Genomic DNA, 9,090 nt, shown 5'->3' with positions numbered 1-9,090 from the left:
CTAAACTGTAATTTTCCACTATTGTAGCATTTGGTTACTGGGTTCAGGCATAGCGGAATTTTCCTCCATGACCTAGTTACTGCCACCAGAATGAATGACAGCAAAACTATGCCATATGTATCGACCCCATGGAATTTTCCTCTGTGCTATGTCATTTCTCCTCTGGGCTATACCAATTCTCCTCTGTGCTATAGGCATCTAATTAATGGGTTCTGACAGGCTCCTGCTGCTGCATGCACTCTGGGAGGGCACAAGAGGGGCACGTGACCCCCGGATTTGCACAGGGCAGGGCAGGCTGCACCTGCGACTGGAGCCATGGCTCTGCGGGGCTCTTCTCAGCAGGTGCTGAGCTGGACTGGGCTTGGGGCAGGTGGCGGCAGTGCTGGAAGGGGGCTACAGTAGGGGCTAGTGACATTTGGGGTGGCTGCAGCACCCTCCTAGCACCACCGCCACCCACCCTGAGCCTAGCCCTCACCGAGAAAAGCCTGGTGCAGCCCCGGCTCCAGCCTGCAGCTGCAGTCGACCTGCTCTGTGCAGATCTGGGGGCACATGCTCCCCCATACACCCCCCCCTCACTGCGGGAGCATTGATCTGCCCCCCCAAGCCCCTTCCCTGCCTCCTCCCCTTCCACCACACCAGACTTACCAGCTGCACACAGCTCTGCATCCTGCCGGGCTCTGTTCCTCACTGCCTGTGTGTTGCACTGTGGCTGCACACATGCACACATGCATGCACGGGCATTTATTGGCCAAATTATCACCTGCATCTGGACTCACTGCGGGAGCATTGATCTGCCCCCCCAAGCCCCTTCCCTGCCTCCTCCCCTTCCACCACACCAGACTTACCAGCTGCACACAGCTCTGCATCCTGCCGGGCTCTGTTCCTCACTGCCTGTGTGTTGCACTGTGGCTGCACACATGCACACATGCATGCACGGGCATTTATTGGCCAAATTATCACCTGCATCTGGAACTTAAACCCTTATTTCCCATAGACCCTTGGTATTTTTTTACATGACTTCTATTTGCACGGTGTTTTTTCAAGAATGTAACCACTGAGTAAATCGAGGCCTGACTGTATTCAGAAATGTGTAGGCAACCATTAATCTTAGATCATGCCTAAAAGGTCTAGTTGGGTGCCTGATGGCTTAGCTTGTATGGAGTCCTGTGGTCCTTCAAGACCTTCAATGTGTGCATCCAGGCAAGAGTATGGAGGAGTGGAGGCTGCCCAAGACCTTCCATCTCCCCTTTAGACAGTTAAAATCGAATCCAAAGGCCAGACCAAGTCCAGACATCCAATGCCCCGATGGTGGTACCTTCTGTTAGAGAGCAACAGATAAGAACTGCTGACTGCCTAATGCCTCAGCAGGGGAGTCTTTCTGTAAGGGTGATGTCCCTTAGCCCTTCTGCAACCAAGCAGTACCCATAAGGCAGTGGGGACTAGGGCTTTGAAGCACCCCATACTTGCCTTACTCTGGAGAGTGCAGCGTTGTGGTATTTTATAGGAGCTACCCTGCCACAAGTAGCCCTACCACACTGCCATCAAGGCCTCCATTTGGATGCAGTGTACAGTCAAACCTAGGACCAAATAACTGGACACTTCTGAAAAAGTTCCAGTGACTTCAGCAGGCTTTGAACTGAGTCCAGAGTCAGTGGCAAAATTACACCGAGAACTCCAGCTACCGACTTGCAGCTTGGCCTTTAGCAAATAGCTTGTGCTCTTTCCCATCTATAAAGACACCTGTGTCCTCTGAAATAGCAAGCCTGTTTGTGTAGCCAGCCCAGGTCAGCCGGAGTCATGCTGTACAAAGCAAAGAGAATGTAATATTTGGAGTTTTGACTTTCTTTGTAATCTCAGCACTGCTTCTTCCCACCGCAACCAAAATGAGAGAATAGCTGGGGGAAATCCCAGCCCTGCAGTCCTCCAACAATGCTAGCTGCTTGTACCATCATGCTGCAGATCATCACTGACTCGCATTTATAATAGCCTTGTGTCTGGAATTGCAGTAGCCAAGGGCTGTTGCCAGACCCTCCAGTGATGCAAGCATCCCTTTGTTTGCATCTGGCTATTGCTGACCCTTGCATGGTGCGAGATATTTGAACTTGCTTGTGAGAACCTAAGGTTAAACTTTTTGCTAACAACTCTGCTGTTGGTAACTGATGTAGTCTTACTTTATCCCATGGTCCCTCTGTGCCAGCCAGGTGGTGGCACTCCTGTCCACACCAGTGAGCTGGCCTGGTCTCAGTGGGGGCAGATGACAGAACAAGAAGCAATGGGCTCCAGTTGCAGCAAGGGAAGTTGAGGTTGGATATTAGGAAAAACTTTCTCACTAGGATGGTGGTGAATAGGGCTGTGTGAAACAGCGCCATTTTAGTTTGACTTCCATTTTGCTGGGACAGCGTTTTGTTTTGAGTTTCATTTTGTTTAGAAATGGCTGCTCCGTTTTGTTTCGTCGAAACTGTTTCGCTGTTTCAATGCTGTTTCTACATTTCACCCATAGTCTATAATGGGGAAGCATGAAACTGCCTATAACTTTTTCATTTCTTGCCTGATTCAGATGAAACTTGCAGGCATGCTAGCCCCTGCTGAGGCCATGAAGCCTGCCAAGTTCCATGGAGGTAAATGCACGTGTTTCTGGGAAGCTGCACCTCAGGCTGCTAAAACTTGTGACATGTGTGACTGTGTGTGTATTAAGGCACAGTGGGGTAAAAACTGCAGGCATGCTAGCTCCTGCTGAGGCCGTGAAGCCTGCAAGCTTTCAAGGAGATAGGTGCAGGGGTCTCTGGGAAACTGCACCTCAAGCTGTTCAGAGCAAAACTTGTGTCACATGTAAGTGTGAATGCGCAGAGAAAGCTCAGTTCAAACAATGATTTTTATGCTGTTCTTCCATCCCTCCCCCAGAGCACTGGGATTGGCAGGGACCTCAGGGAAGGAGCATGGTCACTGCCCAGCTACACCGTCAATATGAGAGCAGTCCTTCCCCCTCCTCCCCCTGCCTCTTCTTCATTTCTCTTTAGCTGCAAGCAAGCCCAGCTTCGAAACTCGAAACATTTTGAAACGTTTTGACTGCCCTTGTTTTGTTTCGAGGTTGTTTTGAAGCCTTTTGTTTCGTTTCGATTTTGCTGTTTCGAGTTCAAAACGAGTCAAAACAGTGTCGAAGTGAAACAGCCAGTGAAATTTTGCACAGCCCTAGTGGGGAAGCACTGGAACAGGTCACCCAGAGAGGTGGTGCAGTCTCTAGTCTTGGAGGTGTTTAAGACCCGGGTAGACTAAGCCATGGCTGGGATGATGTAGTTGGGGCTGGTCCTGTTTTGAGCAGGGGGTTGGGCTAGATGTGACCTCCTGGGGTCCCTTCAGCCCAAATTTTCCATGATTCTGTGGTCTTGTTCCATACTGTCTGTGGGGAGAATGCAACACATGGTGTCTGGTCTCCCACAGACAAGTCTGTTGCTCTAGGAAGAGCAAAGGTGGTCTCTTGGTTAGGACACACAGATGGACACCTATACAGTGAAGGGACATCTCTGAAGGGTGATCTAGGGCACATGGGTACTGAACAGGGAGGTGGGTAGAAGTAGCCCATAGGGACTGTTAGGAGAGGGACATGCCTGTGTTGCCACTAGGATTTCTTTTGCCAGAGACCCCCAAGGATTGACATGGCCCCAGCATGCTCAGACTCCTAAATCTTGACACACAAGGATTTTCCAGGGCGCAGTGGAGGTATCCGAGTGGTTTTGTGACTGTTGGCACAGGTTTGCTCCGCCTCTCTTTGGGGCCTGACATGTCTATATTGCTGGTTAGGGGCCTAGTGGTCTGATGTGAGTTTGACACTGTCTCTCTGATGGGATAGTCCACAGGGTACATCAGTTCAAAAGGAAATGAACTCCCCAATGAATCCAAAGCAGCAGCCAAAGGACATGCAGACGCTCCAGGAAAACAAAGGATGATCCCTCTTGTGCATCTGAGCCTTGTCTTGTAAGGAAAAAGTCTTGAGTTATTTCCATTTATGCTGCATTGAGCTATGAAGGCTGTTGCTATTGAGAATGAAAGCAGCTCTGGCAGTAGGCATCGGACCCTACACCCACTATAGTCAGTGCCAGTCCTCTTATGCAGATCTGTCATTGTGACTAGGATAAGGTTTTGCACAAGAAAGCATGAGACAAGACATATGTTAACCAATCTCTGGAAGATGCCATTGAAATACTGCACTTGTTACCTCTGGATTGGGAGCTGACAAGATTACAGCAAGAAAACTATTAGCCTGTATGAAACCCTTTCAGAAGGAGGGTGGAGAAGGAAATCCATGTGTGAAGGAAGTGATAGAGATGCCAGCTGGTTAGGGATTTGGGAAAACAGGACCTCAGCATATTACCCTGGGTCTCTTGCAAGAGGTGAACTGCTGGTTACAACCCCATAAGGATGTCACTTAAAAAGGTAAGGAGAAAAGGGAGAGAGAAAGTCAAGAATGGGTTAGAAATTTAGGAACGGTAGAAAATGTTGAGCCAGAAAGATGATAAGAATGCAGAAAACTTTCTACCATCAAATGTAATGTATGGTGATATAAAAATAGTTTTCCATTTACCAAAGACCTGCTGTTAAGTATCCTATAAAGCTAAAGGTAGCCCTGATGCTTGGAGTTGCATGCTAATGGCCTTCCCTATTCTTCTCTGAGTGTTTTTAATTAACCTTTAGTACCCTGATCCTCCATCTAATCTTCATCCATAGCAGTACTTGCATAGAATTATGATCCTGATTAGTGGTATGAAGCAGAACTGAAGCCTACGGTTTCACGTTAGTTTTTATATCTGCATAAGAAGTACATTCCTTTACTTTACAGCAGTTGCTACTTTTCATTTGAACCTTTTAGTATATATATACAGAATGAAAATAAGATTCCCTGCAATGATTTGCAAAAGGAATTCAGTTTTAATGAGAATTTCATAAAAAAACCAGTCGATGATCTGTGAAACAAGCACAGTTGTTTGATTCCAGTGGCAATAGGGACAAGGTTATTGAAACCAAGACACATGAATGCTTAAACGCTATACATTTTAGCGTATTCTCTTCAGAGCCCATTACCTAAAGCGTGAGAGAATTGATTATGGGTTTAAGTTGCAGATACTTAATACTCAGCAATAATTTCAGATACGTTCTGCTGATTGTCACAGTTCATTGAGACGATGTATTGGAGTAGAGACTCAAGGCACTGTCAGTAGGTATTTTTAAGTCAACCGTTTGACAAACCGATTTTCAGACTCTTTGTCCAAGGTCTTAGGCAGAGAAAGCAGAGTCAAAGGGAATAAATGTCTCATTGGAGTGATTATAGATCTTCTCAGTACAAGTTGAAAAGCAGGTGGAACTAAAAATGTGGAGATATTTAATAGCAATAAACCGATTACTTGGAGTTTACTCTTATATTGGGTATTTCATTTGCATCCCAAATGATATTGTTGCATCGTTTTCCAAATAAAGTAGGTCTACAAATACTTTGGACTCTAATAGGAAATCTTATGTGATTCTAGGGGTCATAAATCCTGTGGCTTTTCCCTGATACCTGCAGTTAGCCATGTCCCAGAGTTTAAAATATGGCCCCTTTGACACTCAAAGTCCCCATGTTTTCCTTAAGGGAGTCTTCCCCTAAGTTAATTGTTTAGTGGTCCCTATTAATGAATGTGGTTCGTAAACTCACCTCAAGTACGAGCTGCTGAGTGCTAATTAAGACTAGTCAAGAATAGCCATACAGAGCCAGTATGTCCAAGTATGAATAGCCATACACAGCTACACAGAGCCAGTTGTTAATTAAATATGCTTTTTGTCTTTCTTCATGGGCACTGAACCAATTTGTTTTGAAAAAGCAGTTAATAGTTACTTGCTGCTCCCCACCATGCCCTGCTGAACATAGATTCTGTCCTTTAATGTAACCCCTAATTAACTGTAGCCCAGTTCATTGTTATTAAGAATATCATTCTTTTCATTTCCATGAAACACCTATCCCGTTCCAATTGTTTTGCGAGTTGCACATTGTGACAATGTGGAAATGTGGCGCTGATTGAAAAAAAAAAACACCTACCTGGTGATTGCAGAGACCCAGACTCTGTTATGCCTCTTTTCTACGGAGCTAGCTTGTGGGCTAGCACCGGCCCCTGTGCAGTGCAGGGTGGGCTCAGGACCGTGCTCAGCTCTGCCAGGGGGTCCCATTCACCGAAGAGCCATCTTTCAGGATGGGCTGAGAGATCCAAGTATGAGGAGCGGTGTGACAGAAAGAGTGAATCTCCAAATGATGAGTAAGAAGCCATTTAGAGGGCAAAGCCAGGCCAGAAACAACAATAGCAGGTGTTTTTGGGGGGGGACAGACATGAAATATTCATTTTGCAAAGGCGAGAGGTCTGATAAACAGCAACGCACACGCTAGACACCATCAATGTGTGCAAGAATGTGCGGCAGAAATGTAACGCAGGCGAAGCAGCGTGTGGATGAAAGACTTTGGTGCTGATGCTCCAGTGCCCCATGCATTGTGGAGCCAGTGACTTCTGGGCAAAGTAAGTGAAAAGCTGGTCACTATACTGGCAGTCTAATTTCTTACTGTTAACACCAGTTTGCTTGTGGTAGCCCTTGCAGTAGCCCTCGTAACCCCAAGGAGCTTGCCGAGGATAGACCGGGCAGCTAGCTAGATTTAGGGGAGGAGAACAGCAGCAGGAGTAATTTGCACAAGCGAGACGGCAGCAGTGAGCTTTTCAGAGGCGTGGAGAGGACGGGGGGTCTTTGGGGCTCTGTTACGTACTCACTGGGTGAACTTCGAGGCACATATGGGGGACCTCACTTTAGATGCATGAAAGAGCAAGGCCATACAGAGCCAGTTGCTAATTAAATGTGTTTTTTGTGGGGTGCCTACAGGAGTTTCAGTGTTTCCTCACAGCCCGTGCAGCTCCTCCACCCTGCAAGGGGGTTTGAACAGTTTTGGTGCCTTCAGGATTGCTTTTGTACGTCCAGGTCAAACATTTGGCACTTTTGCCTCTTGGTTTAGTCCCACTGCTTCCCTGGACACTAGGACAAGACCCAGCATGCTGGTGATATGGAGGAGGCAGCAAATTTCCGGAAATGGAAATAGAAGCAATCCACTCCGGATCAGAAGCCATAAGAGCAAGAGCATCGGCTGCTGGAAGAGTCACTTTCTACACGCGAGGGGCTAGCAGAGCTTTCTGGTTGTGCTTGCAGAGGTCCGATGCAGCTCATTCACTCTGTGCCGACAGGACTCATCGCCACCACTCTTCAGGCACCAGGAGTTTGCTGTGAGGGTCCGGGAGGTTGTGATTGGGTCCAAGCTTGCAAGTATCCTTTGTGCTGCAAAAAAGTGGCTGCATCTCTTATTAGCCCATCTCCACAAGGACCATGCAATAGAGTGCAGTGTGTGCTGAGCTCCTCTTAGTTGATCGGTTGTAAAAGGCAGGCACCGAATTAATTTTTCTAGTCATAGGATACAATTTTAGCTGCAGAGCAAAGGATGGAGAGCGAGGAATGACTGTCTAGGCTGCAGTACTGCAGTGAGGGACCTCATGGTTATGGTGGACCATAAGTGGAATATGAGCCAACAGTGTGCTAGTGCTGCCAAAAAAGCCAGCAGCAGATTGGGTTGTAGTAACAGGAGTATCGCCTGCAAATTAAGGGAAGTGCTTCTTCTGCTCTATCTGCCGGGGAATTTGGGGATGGTCTTCACATACCTGCAGGGTGATTATGGAGAGGATGGAGATGGGCTTTTTTCTGTGACCTCAATGGGCAGGACTAGGAGCAACGGCCTCAAGATGCATGCCACCCCCAGCTCATTCCTGCCCTCGCAGTCGTGTTAGTGCAGGGCCCGGACTGTCATCAGTAACCAGGTTTCATTTATTTATTTATTTTTCAGTAAAGGATGTCTTTATTCTCGAGGGTAATATCACCATTTTTCTTCATTTGCCCAGACATTTTCTCCATTATCTCCCGAGTTTGCCCACAGGACAGAAATAAATAGCTTGATCTCCTTTAAAAACAAAGTCTGAATTGGAGAAATGCAGATGCTGTGCTGTGCGCTTTTGATACTTCTAGCATAATGCGGTATGCCAATTCATTCAGTCCTGACTTTATTCTTAAAGGAGACTGTCTACTCCATTTAGGTCCATTGAGGAAACTCCTGGCCTTATGAAGGAGACATCCGGAATAATAAAGAATAACGGCCGGTCGTGCAAAGCAGAGAAACAGCTGGTGGCAATCCGACTTGCAGTTTTTTATCTTTTAAACGTTCCTGCTGTGCCCTGTAGTTTTTCACGTGGTCCCGCTATAAACCTAACAAAGCAGAGACAAAGAAGAACCACGCAGTGGCAGTCTGAAAGAGGCTCAGATGCATCTCTTACAATGGAAAGAGCAGATTTGTAAGGGCTCTGAAACCGGAGATGTGGAGAAATTTCCAAAAAACCCACAACCCCCCCCTCCTACTTAGGCACTTCACTTGGGAGCAACAGTGCCCAAAACACTAAATGTTCCTGAAAATTTGGCTCTGAGTAGGAATGCTGCACTCTTTGAACATGGGCCAAAATCGCTTGGTAGAAGCAAGTCCCAGGCCCTTTGGTTTCGGTGGCGGTCTTCCCATTTCCACAACCGAGCGTCCAACCCGCCCTGTTTGTGCCTCGTGGGTTGGATGGACCAGTCCCCTTGGCAGTGCTAGGCAATGTCATACATGGCAAGTTTGATAATCTCTTTGTCCCAGGCTCTCCACCCAGGAGGCATTTCCCCAGGCTCAGTGAGCTTATCAGCAGGTGCCGTGCTAGTCTTCATCCCGTCCAGCTTGATAATAGGCAAAGGTTTTGAGACCAAAATACATGAGGTCACGGGGCCTGGCGGGAGCCGCTCTGGCAGGCTTCACTGAGTGTTTAAGCAGGGCCGTTGCAGATGCTGCAATCCCCTTGGAGAGATCGTCTGGCCAACGCACGGTCTTTACTTAGTGCGCTGCATCCTCCTGCCAGCTGTCTGTGAAGGAAAGCCTTGCCATCTCCTCCGTGCCTGTTGAGCGGGAGTGGACGGGAACGCCAACGCGATGTGTGCAACTAGGCAGGGTACTGGCAC

This window comes from Alligator sinensis, unplaced genomic scaffold, assembly GCF_000455745.1.
Source record: "Alligator sinensis unplaced genomic scaffold, ASM45574v1 scaffold564_1, whole genome shotgun sequence".
Taxonomy (NCBI): Eukaryota; Metazoa; Chordata; order Crocodylia; family Alligatoridae; genus Alligator; species Alligator sinensis.
The sequence above is the reverse complement of the archived record's forward strand: the minus strand, read 5'-3'. Positions refer to the sequence as shown.